Source organism: Vulpes vulpes, chromosome 12, assembly GCF_048418805.1.
Source record: "Vulpes vulpes isolate BD-2025 chromosome 12, VulVul3, whole genome shotgun sequence".
NCBI classification, from domain to species: Eukaryota; Metazoa; Chordata; class Mammalia; order Carnivora; family Canidae; genus Vulpes; species Vulpes vulpes.
Window position 1 is genome coordinate 33,109,763 of NC_132791.1, and position 26,430 is coordinate 33,136,192.

General features: G+C 39.5%; 1 long non-coding RNA gene across 1 annotated transcript in view; it reads right to left on the reverse strand.

Annotated features, from left to right (window-relative positions):
- Positions 1–680: 680 nt before the first annotated feature.
- LOC140594571 (uncharacterized) overlaps positions 681–26,430 on the reverse strand; it is a 97,541-nt gene continuing 71,791 nt past the window's right edge. Inside the window, exons 5-6 of the long non-coding RNA XR_011995516.1 lie at positions 1,754–1,882; positions 681–1,328 (exon numbers count right to left, since the gene is read on the reverse strand). This is a non-coding gene — a long non-coding RNA (uncharacterized lncRNA). The remainder of the gene's footprint in view (positions 1,329–1,753; positions 1,883–26,430) is intronic.

Below are 26,430 nucleotides of genomic sequence, written 5' to 3' on the forward strand. Positions count from 1 at the left end.
ATTTGACCTCTTCTCCCTCTTCTATGATGGCTACTGCCTAACCTCCCCATGTATGCAGTTGAATTGCCAAGGTGACAAGGGTCCAAGTTCCCCCTGAACCCAACAACAGTTAGCTCTCACCCACAAAGCATGGAGCAAATATGATTACATTTACAGATTATTTGGGATTATTCGTGACCTTCCAACACCTTGTCCTGCTCCGAGCCCCCACATACAAAACACCATATATCACTATCATCAATGCTTTTCTCCTGGTTAATTCGTATATGACTCTTGCATCTTCTTCACCTGGCCTTCCTTATGGCCCTTTAGCTAATGTGTCTACACCCTTAATGACAGGGAAATAATTTCCTCTTAAAGAAGCATTATATTTGATGTTTTGATAACTATGAAAATTTCCTTTCTCATATTAGGCTAAAGTCTCCTTTTGCATAATATTAATCTATGTGTTTTCTTCTCTTCAATGATCCTTAAAAAAGAAAAAAATCTTATCTAATCCCTTTTCTATGAAGTCAGATGAATTCCAGCTGGAGTTCCTTTATAAATCAGGTTGTACCACAAGGGTATTATGCTAAGTGAAAGATGCTAATCTCAAAAAATTATATACAGTATGATTCCATTTATATGACACTCTATAAAAAGCAAAACTATAAGGACAGAAAACACATAAGTAGTAACCAAGGGCTGGGATCTGGGGAAGGAGGTGGTGGTATTAGTATCTGACCACAGGGAGAGCATAGGGAATTCTTCTGAAATTATTCTGCACCCTGTTGTGTTGGTATACGGATAGCTACAATAATCTATACATGTAATAAAACTCATAGAACTATACACCTAAAAAAAGTGAATATTACTATCTGTAAATTTTTAAAAATTACATTTATTGATTTCTCACTATGGGTGTACTATAATTCTTTCATTTTAATTTTCAAAATAACCCTATGAGAGATAAGTAACATTATTATCATCCTCAACAACAGGTAAGGAAACTGAGACACAGAGATTAACTAACTTGCCCAAAGTTATAAAACTTGATAAAGGCAGAACGTAGATTTAACCCAAGTAATCTGACCCCAGAACTGAATATCACCACTGTCTTTGAAAGAGAATGAAAAGGAGGGACATCTGGATGGCCCTTGATCCTAGTTCAGGTCTTGATCTCAGGGTTGTGAGCTCAGGCCTGGCATTGGGCTCCAGCTGGGTGCAGAGACTACTTTAAAAAAAATTTTTTTTTAATGAAAAGGAGCTTCACTTACCCTCTGTCAGTGAAACCACATGACCTATTTAAGGAGTAGAACATCAGATAGAATTGCATCAACATAATTAGCCTGCAAATGGAACACAGCATATGTCACCAAGACAAACATATTTCTGGACCACAAAAACGTCTTAATTGCTGTTTTAATAACTAATATTGAAACTTGGCAGTTTCCAATTTTTCTTGCAATGAAATATCTTCTTGTTAATATACTAAATAAATTGTAAAATCAACTTTTTAATGTCTCTGTACACTGGTGGTAGTATCTTTTCTCAACTGTCCCTTAAGAAACCCTGCTTCTGGTGTAAAGAAATTGGAGTATATCAGTTGGAAGCTCAAATAAATTGTTTAAAATTTCAAAACTCATTCCACTCCTTCTCCCTCCCCACTTCCCCAAAGCTAAATCCTTCCGGATATTTTTTAGAACTAAAACCTCTTAGTAATGAGACAAGCAGATAAATACACCCACGTTTGGTGCCTTGTGGTCATTCTTACACATTCATGTAGGTTTCTCAGTGCCTGCGTTCTACATCCCCACAAACTCCATTCCATTCACTTTGCAAAAACAAAGCTATCACTGCAGAAGCGGTGCATGGCATGCCTCAAATTCAGTAGCAGCAGCAGCTGGAAAGAAAAAACAAAGGGAAAGAATTATGATGGCTTTTAAAAATAAGAGTTACAAAGAATGCCTAAATTTGGTAAGCATGATCTTGAGATAATACAGGTTGCTTAGTTCTGATGCAAAAAGTTGGTTCAAGGGGTAACTGAGTAGCTCAGTCGGTTAGGTATCTGACTCTTGTTTTCCACTTGGGTCATGACTTCGGGGTCCTGAGATCCAGCCCCATGTCAGTCGGGCTCCATGTTCCTCTCCCTCTGCCTCTGCCTCACTTTCTCTCCCCCCCCAAAAAAATAAATAAATAATTTTTAAAATTTTTAAATAAAAGTTGGTTCCAAAAAGTATGCTTCTGCATTAGTGTCCAATACTTGTTCACAATGGATTTAATCATTTCAGTACTTTTTACACAAGACAGATTACACATACAGTCGTGTATACATTCTCCATCTCCAGGGAAGAATGATCTGAGGTCTCTGTGACATTTCTGCCTCAGATCACCTTCCCTGAAAAATTCATGGAGCTATTCTCAGCCGACTACCATCATCTTCCAAACATCTGTAGCCTGAATCCCCTTACTATTCAGAGATAATTCTTCTAGTAAATTCTATACTTTATGTAAACCACAGTTAAGTTTCATGCAAAGTCACATCAAAAAAGGAACCAAAGAAAGATTTGTAGAATCTAGTCAGTCGTTAGAGTCCAACAGTCCTGGCCACCTTCATCATTCTATCACTTGACATCAGTGTAATACAAGACCTATTATTGAATTCTGTGATCACCTTTCTTCTATAAAAGCTCTTTAGCCATATTTAAGTTTCAGGGCTACCGTTAGAATCAAATAAGATGATGCTGACCTAACAAAGTTCTTGCCACATCCTAGGCTCTCTGTAAGTGATAGTTATAATTATAACCAAGGAAAGAAATCCTACAAATGGAACAGTGTTCATCTATGGCCATTTGCAGCTTTATTTCACAATGTTTCTTCAGGCAAATTTGCCTACTCCCTGCCTCAATATCAAGTTTGATCTTGTTACAAACTCATTGGCTTTTCAGTGTTAATTATTAGTTACCAGCACACTTCCCATGGAATACAATGGTTTTTGGTTTTTGAAATTAGGTTTAGGAGAGAAATATTTAAGAGATCTGAAATGGCTTTGCAACCTGATGCAGCTAGCAGGCGGATTGCATAATCGTAATTCACAGGCGCAAGCACACACGCCCACACACCCAGGAAATGTGGGGGTTCTTGTGGAAATCAGTAGCTTATCTATTATGTGCACTCCGGAGCTGTAAACAAGACCATGTGAAGACTCAGCTAGAATGCTTCCTCTGAGTCAGTATTAAACAAACTTCCGAACTGTTAGGGAAGGAAATAAAGCCACACTGTACCCCCAAAAGACACCCAAGACAGACAGGGATTATGGGAGTTAATATTGAATTTCTGTCAGAGACTGATACAAGAATTAAAGTAAGTTTTGCCATAAAAATAAAATGTGCCTTAATAATGAAAAGCTAGCATGAATTGGCAAAAATTGTAATCTCCATACGACTGGCCTAATTTGCATGACTTATGTAGAACGGCAGGATTTTTTATAACCTTTGGTATTTTACTCCATGAGAATGCTAGCACAACTTTCTATTTGGTGACAATAACATTAGTGTCATGGTCTCTAATATGGTGTTGGCTCAGAATGAATCAGAGACAAAGATCTCATAAATGGTGAAAAAGAAACCACCAGGAAATCACAGATTCTCGTTGACAGCATAGCATGATGCAGTGAAAAACACACAGGCTTTGAGGTCAGGGGTGTTCCAACTCTGTGCTTTCTAGTGTTGTGATCTTGGGCATGTCACATCTCCTTACTGAGATCTCATTTTCTCACCTGTAAGATCATGATCTTGATGAGGCTCTTGTTAAGATCAAATTAGATATTAAATGAGTAAGTATTTTGACAAATACAAAGAGCTACATGAATATGAGGTATTATGATTCATTGCTTTATCCTGTAAATGTTCTCATATCAACAAAAAGTCAGAAATCAAGTTTAGAACACCCTAGAGTTGTTGCCTAAGGTAAATAATGAGTTCTAAAATTTATGTCCGTTTTGGCCTTTGCAACATTTTTTTTAGAAAGGAAAAAAGATGGATACCACCCTATATCTGGCAAGCCAGAGTGATAAGCTGAATCCAGAGAATGCCGCTCTTGCTTATGTATAATTTCATTTTTGAGTTTTAGAAGACAGAATACAGAAATCACCAATTATAGAATAAGAGGAAATGGGTAAAGCACTTTAATCCTTACCAATGTCCACAAAGTAGGATGTTTTATTAAGTGTTGTCTGGGTGCTCAGACAGTAAAGAACATTACCATTTCCGGCAACCCAAAGCTTGACCTTACACTTGGACTCCTGAAGGTAAACTTCCTGAGAGGAAATTAAATATAGAGAACCTCTTCCAGTTTGAGATATCAAAAACACTGTAAAAAACATTTAGGCTAAATTAATTTTTTAAAAATTTTACCCCCAAAATATTAAACCAAACAGAAAAGGCAGTGGGTTTTTTTTATTTAAAATGGGAAGTGAAAGCAAATCAAAGATGTCCAAAATATCCTTTTCTTCTTGCCTATGTCCCTATAAAAATGTGCCCTAAAGATGAGCATTCTTCCTTCTTGCCCTATAATATTCTTACTTAAATCTAATCTCCAAGCCTTAAAAATGAAAACATTCAACCAAAAGGGAAAGAAAGGAGAACAAATATGACTTATGTAAATTGTAAATCAAATCAAATATGAAATTTATGCACCCTATTTTCACTACTCAAGCCACCCAGGATGATTCAGATTTGCTTTCTTCTCAGAAAGCAGAAGGTACACCTTCTGGGTTCAGTGGACACTTTGAAAGGTCAAACAGAGTCCATCCTTCAGGCAGATGAAACATTGTTCTATTTTTAAAAGACCTCTAGAGAAGGAAATTCCACAAGCTTCCCCAGCTACACATTCCAGTGTCTATCAAATTGCACTGTCTGAAAATTTTTCCTTTACTCTTATCTAAATCCCTTTCTGTAATGTAAGCCTGTTGCCTCCTGTCTGGTCCCTGATGGAGATGGTCATCATCCTTCGTAGATCGGTCTTCTTGAATGAGGCTCCTCTCAAATTCCACAAGCCAAAAACCACTCAATTTCTAATCTCCTTTGTCATAGTTCTTAAATCATTGCTGTTCCTCACCTACCATTTTCTGCCAAGTTTCCTTCCTTCGACCTTGTATTCATTTCATATATCCTCCAAAAATGATATTTTCAAAAGCAAAGGAAATGAAAATTAGCCGGTCACTTTACTGCACTAGAGCAACCTGTTTTTTATTTTCTTTGTTCTTGCCCTCCTCCATACACATTTACACATTCTTGTAACTGCAATGTGTAATTTTATTGAATTTATTCCAAGGTTTAAAATTTCTCCTTCAATTTCACAACCCAGAGCATGTATAGCATGAGCTAGCTCATCATTCTAACTTCAATAAAGCTGGGGCAAAGTTCATGAAGAATTTCTTCCTTCATTCAATACAATTGAATGATGGATTATGTAGTACTGAAACTCTTTCTCAGGTTATGGGAACTAAAAGCATTGGGCACTGACCTTGCCCACACGCAGGTCATAACAAGACACACAGCCACACAGCCACTTAATTAGAATGAAAAAGATCCTGTGTAGATGATTCCTGCATCTACCTATAATGTGCAAACTTACGGTGACTGAGAGAGCTGGACCCCAGGGGAGGGCTGACCTGTAGAAGCCAGGAGTGGAAAGTCATTTGGTAGATACTTGGGAGAGACAGGAGCTGTAGATACATTGTCACTTCCTACTACCTATTAGAAGATCAGATCACCTAAGGACAGAATATTTAGTGCTATCAGAAATTTATATTTCTCTGCCTTCAAATTTATAGTTTTCTCTTTCAGGAACATTCCTCCTCTCCTAGTCCATGTATCTGATTCAGATAATTCACTGTTCAAGACTCAGGTCTAGGAATACTTGACTCAAGAAGCTGTCCCTAAGACTCTAGACTGAGTTGACTGTTTCTCTTCAGAGCTTCCACAGCAACCTCTGCCCACAGCACTTGCCACCTTTCTATTACTTTGGCTTTTTCTATCATTATAGGAGCAGAGATTTCTTGAGTGAAGACTATGTCTTCCTTACCTTTAAATCACTTGTGCTCATACTGCTTCTGCCACCCAAGTGGCTTATTAAATGAAGTGAAATAAATATAAAGAGGTGTTTAGTAGAAAATTAAGTCACTTACAACTGGGTAGATAAGGAGAGCTTTCATGGAGGAATTGACGTTTGTGTTAGACCTTGAAGGATTGTCAAGATTGGGACATGCAAATTTAGGGGAAATGTTATTCTAAAGAATTGTTTAACAAAAGAGCATAGCAAAATAGAATGTTTGGAGAACAGTTCAGTTTAGGGAGGATAAGGGGCTTGTGGGGAAAATTTTTTAACTCACTGACAAAAAAAATGGAGTGTATTCGGTCTAAATAAAATCTGTTTTAATCTATAGACAAGGAATAACCACTGGCATTTTTAAAAGAGATACATGACAGAGTAAGAGCTATATAGTAGAAGAGTCTAGTTTTCGAAATGGTTAAATACCTGTATTAGACTAACCCTCCTACAGAGAACAATTATAAACTCCAAATCAGTATAAAAAACAAGTTATTTAAGTTACTTGAGAACATCCAAAAGGAGTCCAAGATGGAAAAGATTTCAACCCTTCACAGAAGGCAACTGCATTGGGTGAGAATTACTTTTAGAAAGCTTTTCTTCTGAGGGTATTTCTCAGTCCATGTGGTTCAGGGCGGCCAAAATTCATGAAGAGAACTACTGTCTTCCTGACTTAAGGAGCCAGAGAATGAATTTCAGGATGCCAAAGTGACTTAAAGAAGGGAATAACAGAGAAGAAGGCCCCCTGACTTGCTAAAAGAAAAAAAAAATACTGAACACAAATGAGCCTTAATTTTTCAGAGCCTTCATGACTATAAAACAATAATATCAAGAGGTCTCCATGCATTTAAGTGGAGCCCTACAGAGAAAGGAACAAGAAAATGAAGGAGAAAATATTTAAAGAAACAATGGCCTAAAATTCTCAAATTTGTTTAAATTATCAACCTATATATCCAAGAGTCTAGGTAAATCTTAAGTAGGATGAATATAAAGAAAACTAGACCTAAGTACATCAATAATCAAACTAGTGAAAACCAAAGATAAAGGGAAAATCTTGAATGCAGCTGGAGGGCAAAGAACATTACATGCAGGTGAACAATGATACAAATCATGCCTGACTTCTCATCACTCACAGTGGACACAAAACACAATAGAACATATGAAGTAAACAAACGAAAATCTATCAAACCAGCATTATATATCCACAAAATATCCTTTGAAAAGGAAAGTAAGGTGCACCTGGGTGGCTCAGTTGCTCTGCCTTTGGCTCAGGTCATGATCCCAGAGTCCTGAGTTCAAGCCCCATGTGAGGCTCCCTGGTCAGCAGGGAGTCTGCTTCCCCATCTCTGTCTGCTCCCCTGCTCCTGCTCTGTCATTCTCTCCTTCTCAAATAAATACTTTTTAAACGTTTTTAAAAAGACATAAAGTGGACTTTTTGAGATGAACAGAAACTAGAACATTTACTTTTTCAGGTTGAAGAAAATGACATCAGATGAAAGCTCAGGAGTTATAGGAAAGAATGAAAAGCAATAGAAATGGTAAATAGGAATAAATAGGAAGACTCTCTTTTTTCTTCTTTTAATTTATTTAAAAGACAACTGAAAATTTTAAAGCCTTCCAAGGATTGCCAAGCATTTGTGAAAATGTTTAACATAGAGATCAGAACCAAATAAGAAAGCTTCATTGAGGCACTTCATTTAATTCTTCAGAACACTGGGGACTAAAGAAGATTCTACAGGCTTCCAGAGAGAGGAAAAAGAAATCACATGTAAAGGATCATGAACAAAATTGTTTGGGACTTCTCAATTACACTGAAAGTAAGAAGACACTGCCTTCAAATATTTTAAGGAAATTATTTCTAACCTGTAAGTCCACATCTATTCAATCACATAGAAGGCAAAAATAAGGACTTCCTCAGACATTTAAGGACTCAAAAAAAAAAAATTACCTCGTATGCATCCTTTCTAAAACTACTGAAGAAGTGTTCCAAAAAAGAAAGCATGGGCTATAAGAAATAGAAGTTTTGGAGCAAGAGTATAATAAGGAGAAATTTCAGGAGAACAGCTGTACACCAGATGTAGAGATAAAAACAGACTATTCATGGAGAAAAACTTCTGGGCTTTCTGGGCTACTTAGCGGGTCTTTTCAACTCGGCAGCTTAAGTCCTTGTGGAAATGCTATTCAATATTCAATTATTTGTTGCATTTGTTCTATTGCTCCATTTATTTCCTGGGCATATACCAAGGAAGCAGCAAAGACAGAAAAAAAAAAAAAAACAGGATAGAAAATAGAAGCTAGAGATAGATCAGAATCTAAGGATTCTTTTTTAACTTGAATTTTCCTGAAAGTTGTGCTCAAGGCAAGAAGTTCCAAACAGGGGTGCCTGGGTGGCTCAGTGATTGAGCGTCTATCTTTGGCTCAGGTCATGACCCCAGGGTCCTAGGATCCAGTCCCACATCAGGCTCCCCAGAGGGAGCCTGCTTCTCCCTCTGTCTATGTCTCTGCCTCTCTCTCTCTCTCTCTCTCTCTGTTTCTCATGAATAAATAAATAAAATGTTAGAAGAAGAAAGGGAAGGAGAAGGAGAAGGAGAAGAAGATTCAAACAGAGAGCAGAAGTGAGGGGAAAGTAAGGGATAAAGTGGAAAAAAGTAAATGCATAGATTCATTATTAAAATAACTACTGTAGGCAAGTGGCACTCAGTCCTGACAGGAATTTTCTAGAGAGGATATAGAGGGCCTTTTGGAACTGTTTACCTGGGAATTGATGTTGGCTTTTTTTTTTTTTTAAGATTTTACTTATTTATTCATGAGAGACACACAGAGAGAGGCAGAGACATAGGCAGAGGAAGAAGTAGGCTCCTTGCAGGGAACCCGATGTGGGACTCGATCCCAGGACCCCAGGATCACAACTTGAGCCAAAGGCAGATGCTCAAGCACTGAGCCACCCAGGCACCCTAAATTGATGGTTTTGATCCACTGACCAAATCGCACATCAAGTGAAACTTACTTGAGGATATATCAATCCCTGTATATCTCCAGACTGAGCATATCTGCTTGAACAGAGAGCTTTCCAAAGGCATCTGTGGCTTTGGAAATACCCGGGAGCAAAAGCGCATAGCAGCCAGTGCTTGAGAGAAGTTGTGAGTCTGAGGTAAGCCAAACTACCCACTGAATGTGCACAGAGATCAGAGATGAAGCTTGCAGGATGTGAGGCAGGAATCCAGAAGCAATCCATATAGTCTATTCTTTGTATCCCTCAGAGGTACCTATGCCACTAAGCCACAATCCCTACACATGACTTCATAGGTAAAGATTACTGTGGTAATCGGCAGTCTTCACTGCCACCACTGGTCCCAAAGTTATAACTGATGTTTTATCACCTCCTTCCTCCACTGCCCATATTAAACATCCCTCTCCTTCAGCCACGACTCCTACTTGTCTAATTCTCTAGCCTAGTGGGGTGATGTAGCCTTCATCCCTGAGCTGGCTGAGTTCTTGGATATCCTGCTGCTGTCAGGCCAAGGTTGCTGCAATTGTCACTTACCATTATCACGAGTCATGTGATGTGAATGGCAAGAAGTGCCCATGGTTGACCCATACCTTGCCAGTGCCTTAGCTATCTCAAATTGGCCAAGGCTTTTCCTCAGGTCTCCTCTTCCCAAATCACTCCCATTGAGAGTCTAGTACTATATGTCTTAGCTTGGGTTCTACCAGAAAGTGAAGCCCTAGTCAAAGAGGTAATTCCAGAGTACAAGTAGGGGACCAGAGAAAATGGGGGAAGGGAGAAATGTATATATAATGTGTATTTTTGATATCATAGCTCTTGGACTCTGGGGCTAAGTTCTGGTGTCTAAGGACATACAGGAAGTATTTCAGAGCTGTCCTCTAGAAGAAGGACAATTTCGGGAAGCATTAATCCATAGGTTCCCATCCCTCGTTGATTGAAGATTGCTCTCAAAGTTAACTTTCATAAATTTGGGGGCTCCATGTATAAGTTTTACAACTAGGGTCTCATTCCCAGCTGTAGCACTGGAGAAGTCCTGGAGCAAAAAATAAATAATGCGTGGTGTTCTGAGATGAGATGAGACTCTGTTGTGATATGAGTCAAATCCAGAATAGTGATTACATCTAGGTTGGAAGCAGAGGTGAGGCTGAGTAGATGTGAGTTTGGGTCCCAGAGGCTCTGATCCAGTCTACATGAGCTTCTCAAGGAATTTGGACTTAATTTGGTAAAACATAGCATGCTTTGTCATAAGTATATGCGCAGACATACATATTTTATAACCTCAAGAAATTTGAAAATCCCTCACACATACCACCTGTTCTCTTTATCCCTGTATCATATCATGACTGGCAACCAGGAACAAGAAGCAATCATGAAATGGGCAAAAGACATGAACAGAAATCTCACAGAGGAAGACATAGACATGGCCAACAAGCACAGGAGAAAATGCTCCGCATCACTTGCCATCAGGGAAATACAAATCAAAACCACAATGAGATACCACCTCACACCAGTGAGAATGGGGAAAATTAACAAAGCAGGAAACCACAAATGTTGGAGAGGATGTGGAGAAAGGGGAACCCTCCTGCACTGTTGGTGGGAATGTGAACTGGTGCAGCCACTCTGGAAAACTGTGTGGAGGTTCCTCAAAGAGTTAAAAATAGATCTGCCCTATGACCCAGCAATTGCACTGCTGGGGATTTACCCCAAAGATACAGATGCAATGAAACGCCGGGACACCTGCACCCTGATGTTTACAGCAGCAATGTCCACAATAGCCAAACTGTGGAAGGAGCCTCAGTGTCCATCAAAAGATGAATGGATAAAGAAGATGTGGTCTATGTATACAATGGAATATTACTCAGCCATTAGACACGACAAATACCCACCATTTGCTTCGACGTGGATGGAACTGGAGGGTATTATGCTGAGTGAAATAAGTCAATCGAAGAAGGACAAACATTATATGGTCTCATTCATTTGGGGAATATAAAAAATAGTGAAAGGGAATAAAGGGGAAAGGAGAAAAAATGAATGGGAAATATCAGAAAGGGAGACAGAACATGAAAGACTTCTAATTCTGGGAAACGAACTAGGGGTGGTGGAAAGGGAGGTGGGCGGGGGGTGGAGGTGACTGGGTGACAGGCACTGAGGTGGGCACTTGACGGGATGAGTACTGGGTGTTATTCTATATGTTGGCAAATTGAACACCAATAAAAAATAAATTTATAAAAATAAAAAAATAAATCATTTAAATTAAAAAAAAAGAAGCAAACACGGATAGAAGATGTAGTAAAAGAAGAGTTAAAAGTCAGTGGACAGAGCAAATAACTTTGGAAATGAGTAGGGTCTCCACCTCACAGTAAAAGGTACTGAGTATAAACCCTCTACTCCAATTGCTAATTTCTTTTTCTCACAAGAACAAGAGTTCACAGTTCTGATACTGTTATACATGTACCCTGGATTTGGCGACAGTGGGAGCAACTTTTGACCCTGTTGGAGTGGGAGCACACAGATAAGCAAAGGGGGCAGATGCTAAAATGATACAAGTGGTAACAGAGTGGAGTTAGAAACATCAGTAGGAACTCATGTTTAGGTGGAAAAGCTAGTGTCATCCAACAAACGCTGGTGAACATGTCAATGGTACATAACTTTTTAGTATGTGTTCATGAGAGCCTTAGAATGCTACTCATATGTGACTCTAGTCATCGATCCTAGGGGTTGTCAAGCTGTTTCTGTAAAGGCCTGAGAGCAACTATTTTAGGCTTTGTGGGCCACATGGGATCTGTGGAGATGTCACTATTCTGCCCCTCGTAACATGCCAGCAGCCCTCAGGGAGTCCGTGAATGAGTGAACGTGGCTGTGCCCCACTCAGACAGAGAGCCAGATTTGGCCCGTAGTCAGCCAATCCCTGATCTTTTCTAACAAATAACAAAAGTGAAAGAAAATGCACAAACAAAACATGTGCCATCTGAGCTCAACTACGGAAGAAGTACTTGTAGAGAAATGTGTTAGCAGAAACGCCTTGAAGATGTTACCCAGATTTTTCCCTGGATGGTAGACTAAGAACTTTTTCCCCTCCTTATTCCTACAGGTGCACTTTCGGGGTATTGATAATATGAAAAAGATATCCTATAACCAGTGTCTTGAATTTGTACTTTCCTCAGTAAGCTAGAGACTCCCAGGCCAGTTTAAGATTTAGAAATATTCTTACTGGTGATACTTAGACATTCACACACACACAAAAATACTTTAGTCAATTTTTATCCAAGTGTCCCCAGTTGTTTTTGGCATTCATCAGGAGCCATCTCTGGAGATAGTACTTGCTTCTAATCAATTCAGATTATAATTCTGAATCTATTGTTGGTATTTCACAAAATGCTTCACTTCTTCTGGAGCTTCTGGAACTCTCTGAGGATCGCCTACAGCCACAATATTGGAAAATGTTGCCTGCTCCCCTAAAGCTCTTTTTAATGACTCATGTTCTTAATAGCCTCTGTTTAAGTGACAAAAGAACCAGTGTTGTTAGGAGGGATGTACTGTGCATTACACAAGTTTACCCTGGCAAGCCACAGGCCCTGATCTGCAATTCCGAGTCAGCACTTTTGGTCTCACTAACATGAATACAGATGGGGGTGCAGGCTGCTCCAGGCTCTTCCCGTGGCCAAGCAAAACATGGAAAAACAAAGGCCTTTATAAGCTCGGTGCTGACCACAGTCCCTACAGTATTGCTAAAGTCACATTTTTCCTTTGACATTTCATCTACTGAACACCTCTCACCTGAGACAAATCAGATTGCACGCACGGCCAGGACTTTGACTTGTTGTTCTAGTGAGGCTATGTGATTGCTCCCTTTGGAAAAGGAAAAATGGGGCATTTTTTGGTCTTTCTCTAAGAACTTACAAAAGAACCCCATAGCTCTCTGAATATAGGCTACACACTGAGGACAAGTGAGCCTAGAGCACAGGCACAGAGTTAGGCTGACACTATGCAAATAAAGGAAAATGAAGAAAATGAGGCCATCATGTGAGACCGTTCAAGGGGGAGAAACATATGCTCACTCGGCATTGTTAGCACCCCAAAAAGCCCTACCTTAGCCACTGCAAATGCCCTTACTCCCTCCATTACTCTCAGAAGGATATTTGTACTATTAAAGGACTGTCATCATATTCTGGTTTAAATCTACTTGTTTCTATCTATTTCTTTTCCTAGAAATATGCTCTGTGTGAGGGCAGAGACTATAGTCTTTGTTTTTAGTTTTTGTTGTGTCTGATGTTTTCTGTAGTAAACACGTGATAAGTATTTGTCGAATGCGTAGATGAATAACAGAATAATAGTAGAAAGACACTGGATCACTAATCAGTGAGTGGTCTAGTCTGGCTCTAGCATTAGCTGTTAGGTGTCATAATGAGATTCCCACTAGGACGGAAACATCCACCCCAAATCTTAGCAAACTACATCAGAAAGCATTTATTCCTGCCTGCAAGCCTGCAGGCTTGCTGAAGCTTTACTAGGCTTGGTTACAACCAGCCTTCAGGTTGGAGTCAGGTTGGCTCCACCTGTCTCCTCACTCTGGCACCAGCTTCTGTTTGCAGCATCCTTTCATTGTGAATGGCGGAAGCACAAAGCAGACAACAGAAACACATAAACCTCTTCAAGTGTCACCTTGGAACTGACACACTCACTTCTGCCTATTCCATTGACCAAAACAAATCATATGCCCAAGCCCAACTCCAGGGGGCAGGGAAATAGACTCCACACAGCACACCACAGCAAGAATGAGTGGGGAAGGAAGAATTGTGGACAAATAATATCGCCTACTGCATTAGACAAGCAAAATTCATAGTTTCAATTTCAGGGGGAAAAAAAGAGAATGAAAATTCCAGTCCTGATAAGCACAGAGCTCTTCAGAGGGCCAAATGCTCTCCTGGAGACATTATATAATTAAAAGTGTTTAACCAAGACCTAAACGTTGTATAGGCACCAGATAATGATTGAAAATGACAGGTCATTTTCTTTTCTTATAGAAAAAAAAGACTAGTCAAAAATACAATATGATCATTGCTTCACGTAAGTTGTGTATAAAATACTGTGGGAACAGGAGACAGAGCTATGAAGTTGGCCTGGGTGATGTTCATGACGTTCTGCAAGCTACTTTAAGATTAAGGAAGAGCAACCATTGTGGAGAACAGGGAAGTGGAAGTGTGTAGGAAGAGAGGAGGCGTTAGCTTTATCAGTAACATTTCCTTTTCAGGATAAAAAGGAAAGATTTTAAACAAATATGGCAAAAACCAAAGTTATCTGATAAATCTAGATGTTGATAAAATGGAGTCTGTTACATTATTTTCTGTGTATGCTTGAAATATTTTATAATTAAAAATTGGAATTTATAAATAATTTTAAAATAGGTGCCTGGCAGACAAAGAAGGGAAGGGGGATATTTTGGGCAGAAAGAGCACAGGTGGTAGGAAAAGTGACTCAGTCTTAATGGATAAAAGAGTGTGAGGGGGAATGGTGGAAGAGAATAAGACAGAGGAATGGGAAGAGACTGTAGAGTTTTGTAGAGCTGCTGTACAAATAAATACTAGGTGGTTTAGAACAGCAGAAATGTATTGTTCTACTGTCCTCAATCTGAGGTCAAGGTATCATCAGGGCTGGTTCCTTCTAAGGATTCTGAGAGGAATCTGCTCCACGCTTCTGTCCTAGCTTCTAGTGATAGCCAATAATTCTTGGCATTCCTTGGCTTACACATACCTCACCCCAATCTCTGACTCCACCTTCACATGGCATTCTCCTTGTGTGTCTCTGTCTTCACATGGCCATCTCCCCACCGTGCCCATCTCTACATCCAAATTCCCTCTTCTCATAAGGACACCAGTCATGTTGGATTAAGAGCCCACTCTACTCTAGTACACCCTCACCTGGATTTAACTAATGACATCGGCAACAACCCTGTTTCCAAAAAAGATCACATTCTGAGGTAGTGAGGATGAGGACCTAGACCTAGACATCTTTTGGGGAGACACAATTTAACCAAGAAGAGGAATCAAGACATTGCTACTACTTTTTAAGCTATTATTATCAGCAAATTTTTGTATTTCCTAAAAAACATTCAAAGGAAGAGCACAGTATATAGTTAACCAATTGAAAGACCTCCTTAGGGCACCTTGACTTAGCTGAGTATGGAAGGAAGGAAATCACAAGGATGGTGCTTTCTGCATTTCGTCCACTTTATTCTTCATGCGTCTCCCAGGCTAACCCACATTACGCTCTGCTTCACAGCAGCCCACGCGGGGTGACTCACCATCCTGTCCCATCAGTTTTGTCATCCGGAGAAAAAACCCTCCGGCTACTACCACCACTCTTTGGGATGGCAGTGTTTTGCCCTGAAGTTAATTTTCAACTCTGGGCTCTTTAGAAACTAGCTTACACACCAGCATCTGGCACCAGTGGCCTGCTTCTTATTTTATCTCTGCTTTAGGAAACTTCCTAAGTAAGTTCTTCACAATGTCTGGGCAGAATATTCAGACCTTAATAGTCTGTTTTCCATTTTAGGACTATAAAACACAGTGAGCTACTTCAAATCAGTTCTTAGACTACTTGGCCCATCCGTTAGCCGAGCCAAATGCTCTTCCCTCCAAATGTACCATGGAGCTCTTGTCAATTTCTCTATCCCCTGCCCCCATTTCACACCACTCTCTCCTTTGCTCCCTATTCTGAAAATCCACTTCCTTCTTCCTTGAACTTTCCAATGCCTTTTCTTTTCTTTTTTTTTTGGGGGGGGGGGGCATTTTTATTTATTTTTACTTTTTTAAAAATTTAAATTCAATTTGCCAACATATAGTATAACACCCAGTGCTCATCCCATCAAGTGCCCTCCTCAGTGCCCGTCACCCAGTTACCCTACCCCCCGCCCACCTCCCCTTCCACAACCCTTAGTTTGTTTCCCAGAGTTAGGAGTCTCTCATGGTTTATCTCCCTCTCTAATTTTTCCCACTCAGTTCCCATAATTTCCCTTGTAATCCCTTTCACTATTTCTTACATTCCACATATGAATGAAACTATATGAAGATTGTCCTCCAACTGATTTATTTCACTCAGCATAATGCCCTCCAATAAATGGTGTTGGGAAAATTGGACAACCACATGCAGAAGAATGAAACTGGACCATTCTCTTACACCATTCACAAAGATAAACTCAAAATGGTTGAAAGATCTAAATGTGAGACAAGATTCCATCAAAATCCTAGGAGGACACAGGCAACACCCTTTTTGAACTTGGCCACAGCAACTTCTTGCAAGATACATCTATGAAGGCAAGGGAAACAAAAGCAAAAATGAACTACTGGGACTTAACCAAGATAAAAAAAAACTTCTGCACAGAAAAAAAAGAAGTCAACAAAATGAAAAGGCAACCTAAAGAATGGGAGAAGATATTTGCAAATGACCTATCAGACAAAGGGCTAGTATCCAAGATCTATAAAGAACTTATCAAACTCAACACCCAAGAAACAAAAAATCCAATCACAAAATGGGCAGAAGACATGAACAGACATTTCTCCAAAGAAGACATAGACCTGGCCAACAAGAACATGAGAAAATGCTCCACATCACTTGCCATCAGGGAAATACAAATCAAAACCACAATGAGATACCACCTCACACTAGTGAGAATGGGGAAAATTAATAAGACAGGAACCAACAAATGTTGGAGAGGATGTGGAGAAGGGGGAACCCTCTTGCACTGTTAGTGGGAATGTGAACTGGTGCAGAGATTCTGGAAAACTGTGTGGAGGTTCCTCAAGAAGTTAAAAATGGAGCTATCCTACAACCCAGCCATTGCACTGCTGGAGATTTACCCCAAAGATACAGATGTAGTGAAACGCTGGGACACCTGCACCTCGATGTCCATAGCAGCAATGTCCACAACAGCCAAACTGTGGAAGGAGACATGATGTCCTTTGACAGATTAATGGATAAAGAAGATGTGGTAATATATACAATGGACTATTACTCGGCCATCAGAAGAGACAAATACCCATCATTTGTTCCAATGCCTTTTCCACCTCCAGGCATTTCACAAGGCTCTTCCTCCAGCTCTTCAAAGGTCTACTCTCTCTCAAACTTCACTCTCATTCTCGAATAGCGCTTCTTTGGAGAGGTCGTCTGTACCACTCTTCTCTAGAATAGTTTCTTCATACTTATTGTGTCATGTATTTTCCTTCTAGAGTTAATTGTTCATATCATTATTTACTGGTTTATTGTATGTCTCCTTTATAAAATGAGAATATGTTCTCATCACATGGGGGCCGCTGTGTTCTCACCCCAGCCCCGGAGGCCAGCACCCCCACCCGGACCCACAGGTCCCACGGTGGCCTGAGGGGAGCAGGGAGCAGCTCCCACTCACCTGTGACCTGTCACTGTGTGAGCACTCACACTTATACACTGGGGTACTGGGGAGAGTGGGATAGTTCGGGCGCTGCGAGCCAGATCCGGAGCACGAGTGCCTCCACCTGCCTGTGGACACAGAGTAAGCGCCAGGCAGCGGTGGAACCCTGAGGCGCCACAGTTCCACCCACAACGGGGCCCCTTGTCATCACTGTAGGTCAGCGGGGTCCAGTCAGCACTAAAAAAAAAAACAAACAAACAAAAACACCTCACCTTGTTCAATAATAGCCTCTGCTGCTCATGCAGTGCCTGGCACATAATGGGTGCCTAATAAATATAAATTAAATGAGAAAGGTAAAACTTTGAGCTCAGGCCTTCTCCAAATCTTCACAAGTTTAGGCTCTAAGCTGTTAGTGCTGGTGTCCTGGACCTCTGATTTTTGTTTGCTGGGTTACTGACACTTTATTCCGAAGTCCCTTATCTTGGTTTTTTTACTTCATTCCAAAGTTCTGGATTCCAGGCCCTATTTATAAGAGACAGGGACCTAGAGGATCAGCTGATCTTCTCCTGGCCTCTTTCTGCACTTGAGTTTTTGTGTCCCAGATATAATTGCTGCTTCTATCTATCTTGGTTAATAACCACAGAATTGACCCTAAAACAGTCAAAGCTCTTCTTGTTTGACTTAGTCCCTGTCTTCCTTCTTTCTTATGCCTATCTTTCCAATCTAAATCTTCCTTCTTTTGTTTCTACCCCAATCACACCATGACAACAAGCATAAAGGAGTGGTTCCTATGCACACATTTTTAAAAGCTAATCATTCCAACTCACAGCAACCTCTATTGGACACTTGTGCAACACTACTAGTACATCTGTCTCACTAAATACAATTAATCTCCACATCAACAATTAGGATCAATGTATTTGCCAACTCCAATATTGATATGGACAAGCCTTGCAATGTTTTCAAGTTTGAATACTTTTGGACAACTTTCAGATACAGAAGAGACCTTTGATAGCACTGACAGTGGGTATCCTCGAAGACTCCTCTCTGCAAACCTAGTTCTATCACTTTCCTTAAAATCCAGGGTCCAGAAAGCATTTGAGAAAAGCTACTGTGAGTTGCCTGGATATTATCCAAGCTCTGGATACCATAGTTAGTCACATGGAATGTGGAATGGGCTAGACGTCTTGGAATTGTTCTCGTTAAACTGGTGCAAGTCATTGACCCAAAAGCTTTAATAATCATTATTTGTTTAACAAGTTCCTGTGAGGAAAGCTATGCAGTTGTCTTGTGAAGTAGCTTCTTAAAAGGCTTTTATTTTGTCTGGATATGATAAGAATCACTACATGGTATGTCTAACTGATGACTTAGTGCTCTTTCAGTGCATAGAAACTTCTATGGGAAAAAGAATTGGACAATAAGGACCAATGACTTAATACATGCCATGTTTCCAATTCAATTTGCTTTGATAAAAATCAAATAATCCCCAGGAACACAAATATTTATCTTCAGTGATTGGACAGTCTGTTAAAATTGGCATTCTCAGTCCCTCCAAAACATTCGTTTGTCCTTTATACGACCCACACATTGTCAAGAGGTTAATAATGTTGAAAAATTCCTGTGGCGTTTTTAGTTTTTGTGCTATCTGGCAGAGAAACATCAGGATCTTTAATTTTGTTTTCAACATAGCACATTCTTTATTCACAATCAATGTTCCTCTGTATTAGTCAACAAAATAGGAAACATTTTTAAATTCTGAAATCACTGTAAATTCATAGCATTTTTCCTTTGAAGTAAAATACTTTACACGACTACAATGAGACATGAAAAGAATTTGTATGATCAGAAAAAAAAAAGAATTTGTATGGTCAGAAGGGTCAACAATCAATAGAATAATAATGTGTCCGTAGTGAAATAGACAAGATTTTTTAAAATTTTTTTTTATTTTTTTGCTTTTGAGGTAGATTCTTTTTTTAGCTTTTATTTTTTGTTTTAATTTTTTATCTAAATTCAATTTGCCAACACATAGTATAACACCCAGTGCTCATCCCATCAAGTGCCCTCCTTAGTGAATAGATCAAGATTTTAAACTTTAAAGGTAAACAGGTATTATTATTTAAGCATTTGGTAAAGTGATTTTTATATGTGCTAGTTTTTATTTTATATTATACAATATATTTCAGAATATATCCTTCTTTTGTTTCTACCCCAATAATACCATGACAACAAGCATAAAGGAGTGGTTCCTATGCACACATTTTTAAAAGCTAATCATTCCAACTCACAGCAACCTCTAAATACAACTCTAATATACTGCATTGCTTATGTATAAATATTATTCTTTCCTACTTAGACACTGTTTTAATTATGACATTCTTCCTTGGTAAGCCTCAAATATCCTGGCATCAAGGTAAAATGTACTGTAAAAAATATAAGTAATCTCCAAGAAAACTATGACTGATAAATCCTTTTATCGAATATGTCAAGTACATGTTAAATCATAAAATCTCATAGGACTTACTGTAGAGGACACCTTTATACTTTCAAGGTTACTATCCTTTTTCTTTGGAGTTTATTTATTTATTTATTTATTTATTTAGAAAGAGAGAGCAAGTGGGTGGAAGGGCTAAGGGAGAGGGAGAGGGAGAATCCCAAGCAGACTCTGAGCCAAGCATGAAGCCAGACAGAGGGCTTGATCCCAGGATCCAGAGATCATAACCTGAGCCAAAATCAGACACTTAACCAACTAAGCCACCCTGACTCCCTTATGGTTACTATATTTATATACATTTGATTCCTAATGTGTTTCAAACAAGACTTTGAAAAAAATAATTTATAATTAGTAAGATATGGCATAAATAATAGTCATCAAGTTCAAAAACATACATGGGCTTCACTTCCTTCAATAAATCTCAGGTGTTTAGAAGAAAAGTGCAGTGGGAAGAAAACTTCTCACATCAAAACAGCAAGTAAAGAAGTAAAACCCCAAATTCTAACCCATCAGGGTAATGGAAGCCTCTAAAAACAGTAGGTTGTATAGCTTCCCATTAGTCTATAGGTTAAGCATGTTGCTATTAAAATGCAAAGCAATAGACCACCATTTTTCTTAAAGTGACATGTAGGCCAGAGATGTTTCCATTGTCCGCAACTGTCCTCAATTTCTTTTTTGGACCTAATATCTCCACCACTACCTTTGTTTACCTTATCCACTGACCCCACCCCTTCTCTCATCTCTACCACTATTTCCCTATCTCCTTTGCCTCCTTCAAACCAATCTTGCCCCACGAACCCATCCTGACCAACCCAACCCAACCAGCCTGGTTCATGCCTATCTCCACCTTTATCCCTACAGCTTCACTCTCACATATAAGTTTCCCTGTTCACGGCTCTTTTGCCTTGGGTCCATGTTCAGCAGCTATTCTGTTTGTGTGTCAGAGCTTGTGTTTTGGAATCATTCTCCCTGTGCTCAAATCCCAGCTCTGCTTTTTTGTTGTTGTTGTTAAAGATTTTATTTATTTATTCATGAGAGACACACACAGAGAGAGGTCGAGACACAGGCAAAGGGAGAAGCAGGCTCCATGCAGGGACCCCGATGTAGGATTCGATCCTGAGACTCCAGATCACACCCTGGGCCGAAGACAGGCACTCAACCACTGAGCCACCCAGTTATCCTGCCCAGCTCTGCTCTTACTGCTGTGAAGTGGGTCAACCAACTCCATTAAGCCTCAGTGCCCCTTTCTGCAAAGTGAGGATTATAACGGAATTTATCTAATAGTGATATTGTGCGGATGGAATTAGGTAATGCAAGTAAAGCATTCAATAGAGTTCTGGTGGAGAGTAAACACATAATAAATACTGGTTTTTATTATTCTTGTCATATATTTGTTATTTTACTTACATGGAGGCAATTCTCTTTAATGCAAAAGCAAAGTATTCTATATTACTTTGTATTGCCCTGTAAGTACACTGGCTGTTTGAACTAAAATCAGGACAAATGATCCAGCAAATCACACACACTCATATAGCAAAGAAACAGAAGCAGTGAAATAAAAATAGTACCGGGTGATTCAGGACAGGAAAATCACTGTGCCTGTAAGTTCTGTGCTTTGCTTTTTTAATAGCTTGAGTCCTCAAAGAAAACCACGCCAGGTCTACACAAGGGAAGTAAAGGATGAATTTGTTTGGGGTTGGATTCTGAATTCATAGGCAGATTAGAACAAGTTTTTTTCCTCCCAGCATGGGATGCATAAACAGACACACCTGTGCAGTATCCTAGGTTATTGCTGTTAAAGAAAATCTTATCTTCTCTTCCGACAATTTGTTGTGAGGATAACATCAGGAAAAAACCCTTCCCGGTACCAGGGTGGGAGGGGCCAGAGACAGAACAGAGCCCATGAAACAGACTTATTATCATGTGTAAACTGGAGCTGGAAGAAAGGTATTGATAGAGCTGGAAGCCCTGTTGAGGGAGAATGGGTTAGAAGGTCTATGATGTCTAAGGTCTTCAGTAATTGTATCTGAGAACAGACTTAACAAATACTTTCAAGTCTGTTAACTGGATTGGTTTTGGAAAACCCCAGCTTCACTCTGAGAATCTCATCTGCCTAATTCCCATTCTGTCAATATTTTAAATGTATATTTATAGTATAAGAATCAGGACCTTCAGAAACTTTGCCATTTAGGTCAAACTAGAGAAGGAGACTGAGGGGTGGGGCTGCAGACTGGTGGAACAAGAAAGCAGCTCCAACAGAGACTGGCCATCACAGAATGGTCTTCTATGGTGTTTAAAGGGAATTTCCAGGATGGACATACTTCATAGACAAATGTAAATAAGTATGGCAGTACATTCCGAAGTCAAATACAAATGCTTTTTATCATCTTCTATAATCCATGCCCCTGTTCCCAAGCATTTATGTGGATAATTGAAAAATGACAGCATAACACATTTCTTTCCTTGACTCTCCATTTCTCTCAAGGCAGATGAGCTATGACACCAAAGGCAAACACTCCATGTAACAAAGGACAGTTGTATCTCTCAGATAATCCAGTGATCTGGATTGTGCCCTTTCAGTCCCCTTCCAAACCCTGAATGGAATCAAGACTCATGCACCCATGGGAATCAACTGGTTCCAAGTAGCCTTTTGTTTCCATGCTCCCAATTCTCATATTCCTCACACTCTTTTCTTGGCCTTTTTTTTATTTTCAAAGTGAAATCTTTATATCCCACCGTACCTTATTTTGATAGCTGATTTACTGTTGTCTCTCATTATGCTAATTTTTTAAGATGTCCCTATTGCTAATCCATTAAGACTTTGTAAATCTTAATGGATTTTTAAGATGTCCCTATTGCTAATCCATTAAGACTTTGTATTGGAGGGAAAAAATCCTGTACTGGGGTGAGAACTAGGGCCTGAAAAGTAAAAGCATATGGTTCATTATCTACTTACCACCAAACGCAAACACATCACAATTTATGTCAGTATGATATAGAGCATAAAATTAAGGCAAAAATGATTGAAGCCAGGTCGAGGCACACAATTTTTCCACATACTGTTTTCTCTAGCATATACTTGAAATTTTCTATCATAAAAAAAGCTTCAAAAACATATATGACATCAGAGAAGGAAACTCAGAAAAGAAAAAAAAATGATCTGAATGCTATCCTCTGATGTCAGATTACTGTAGACAGCATTCCTATGCTAAGCAGAGTTCTAGTGTTCCTCTCTGCAACCTTGAGAAGCTTGTGGGGGGAAGAGGGGTGTTGATTTTTAGTGGGAGTTATTTTAATGAGTGACCAGTCTTCTTGTTGAGGTGACCCGCACATGAAATGCTACATATTTCATTTTTCAAACTACATGGAGGCAAGGATATAAAAAGAATGAAGGCTTTGGCATTGAACAGACTCTACTCAAACCCTCTTAGGGTCCAACTTGGGGGAAATTACTAATTTCTCTGACCTTTCATCCTCTACAAAGCAGAGCTTCCTATCAGCTTTACAAGGTAATTACAGGAAAAGTGCCTATTGATATGTCTCGCAAATAATAGATTCCCAATGCATGTTCATTTCCTTCCTTCTTGTCATAGTTTCAGTTGCTGATCATATACCATGTTGAAGAAACTCCAAAGGCTTTCTAGATATAACTCTGAAATCTTTTCAGTTCTCCAAAACAGCAGTAAAATCTTGGCCTATCAAGTCACTGCACAGTATTAATAGCAAGGCTATTAATAGACAAGTATCCCAAGTCTTTAGACAAATTAGACACCAGATTGTGTGGTGTTACTAGAAAAGACAATAAACTCTTGGCTAGGGACATGAATTCTCATTTCCACTGTCTCACTAAGAAACTTTCCCTTTAAAAGAGACACCTAACCATCTCCTGTCTTTGGTGAAGACATTTTTCAAAAGCATGTTTAAGCTCCCAACTTCCCAAAACACAAAGAATGATAAGCCTGGGAACTGACTCAAACATATAAAATTAATAATTTGATATGTCACTATACTAAATAGAGAGAAATCAGTTTGGTTGTCCTCAGATCATGAAAACCACCCTTAGTAGATTTGGACAAAACAAAAGCACTATACAAACATAAGGTTTTGACTCGGGATCAAACGGTCTTGGCCAGGGGCCACTGCAAAGAGTCACGGTGATAATTATTGTTTTTGCGATGATGAAAGCAGAATTATGAATTTAATGCAATAAACAGCTGCCAATTAGCTAAAGCCCAGCACAGAGAATAATTAACAGTGAGGGACCTCAGGTGTCAGAGGCAGCAGGCCCCTGGCCTGGCCCCGCACTTACCATAGCCCTGGCAGGCTACTTCATGGGTAAGAGCCTCAGTTACTTCATTGCTAGGATAAAGCATATCTAAGAGTTGTCAGAAGTCAAATGAGAAAATGCTGGTAAAATGTCCTTGGCATTAGTAAATGCTTAGGAATCTATTTTCTCCATGAATTTCCACTTTAGAAATGCTGATAACATTATCAATAATGTCGATTTTTCTGAGTGAAAATTCAAAAGTTAACTTTTCATATTTATGAATCACTCATTGTTAAATGTGTATGTTTGTGAGAGAGAGAGACACACACACACACAGAGATTACACATTTATGGGGTTTCAAAAGATAGCAACCTCTTGCCTAAATAGTAAGAGGACAGTATTCAGCAGAGCTCTTGAGGCACCTGGGTGACTCAGTCAGTGAAGCGTCTGCCTTCAACTCAAGTCATGATCTCAGGGTCCTGGGATAGAGCCCAACACTAGGGTTCCCTGCTCAGTGGGGGTCTGCTTCTCTCTTCGTTTCTGCCGCTTCCCTTGCTTGGGCACTTGTTCTCTCCCTCTATCTTTCTCTGTGTCAAATAAATAAATAAAATCTTTTTTAAAAATGTCACAGACGTCTCTAAAGTCCTTGCCACCATAGCCCCAGTCACAGGCAACCTGCACACATACATTGGTCAAGATGATTTGTGGAACTAAAGGTATTACACTAAGTGAAACACATCAATCAGAGAAAGACAATTATCATATGATTCCACTCATATGTGGAATTTAAGAAACAAAACAGAAGATCATAGGGGAAGGGAGAGAAAAATAAAGTAAGATGAAATCAAAGAGGGAGACAAACCATAAGAGACTCTCAATCAATTGGAAACTGAGGGTCGCTGGGCGGGGGCAGGGGGGGATGAGGTAACTGGGCAATGGTCATTAAGGAGGGTATGTGATGTAATGAGCACTGGGTATTATATACAACTGAAGAATCACCAATTTCTACCTTTGAAACTAATAATACACTATATGTTAATCAACTGAATTTAAACAAAATAAAAATTTTTAAAAAACAAAAATAAAAAATCACAGACCACAGCCCCAGTCATGGGCAACTTGTGCACAACACATTAGCCAAGACAATTTGCAAAATAACACTTGAATGATGCAGGAATCACACCTCCAGCACATCCCATATCTGAAGAATTCAAAGCTAAGAAAAGAAAGAGCCTGCACAACACACGTAAACACAGTTGAAGTATCTACATTTGAGATGCTATATTTTGGACAATTGCCAGAGACAGAATTCTCTTCAGTGGAAAATCAGCTTTGATTCAAGAAAGTGCCCCGTAAAACCTGGACAGGGCAGGCTGTGACCTAGCACTCATACTGAAACAGATCGGCAGGTGACTCGAAACCCAGATGACAGGAAGAAACATACCCACAGATGGATCAACCCAAAACAAGCATTTCCCGGACCACATTGATTATCATCCTGATGGGTTGGAACAGAGGACAAGCCACTCTTGGTTATCAAAACCACTCCATGGTGTGTGTTGGCTTTGCTGTATGCGAATTCTGTGTGCAGATATATATATATATATATATATATATATATATATATATATATATATATATATTTCCATTGTTTAGGCTGAGTTTTTCTCAAAGATGGCCTACAGTTTTGTTTAAAAAAAAAATCAAGTGAACTGATATGACACCATACAACATTTATAAAGAAACACACATAACAAAAGGTGGTCAGATGCCCTGGTCCTATTTGAGGGCACCACTTCCTATGTGTACACTACAGGTATTGATTCTGGCCCCTAGAATTTTTGGGCCTCTCACCACAAGATGGGATTAGAACACTTACATAAGTTGGCTATCTTTACTTAGAGGCTCAATATAACGGCTGGTGCTCCCCAGGGCAGAACAGACACCAGGGCTTTGCTAATTAGGATGAAAAGATTAGGGGATCCCTGGGTGGCGCAGCGGTTTGGCGCCTGCCTTTGGCCCAGGGCGCGATCCTGGAGACCCGGGATCGAATCCCACGTCGGGCTCCTGGTGCATGGAGCCTGCTTCTCCCTCTGCCTGTGTCTCTGCCTCTCTCTCTCTGTGTGTGACTATCATAAAAAAAAAAAAAAAAAGGATGAAAAGATTATTTCACTGTGTCTCCATGCCA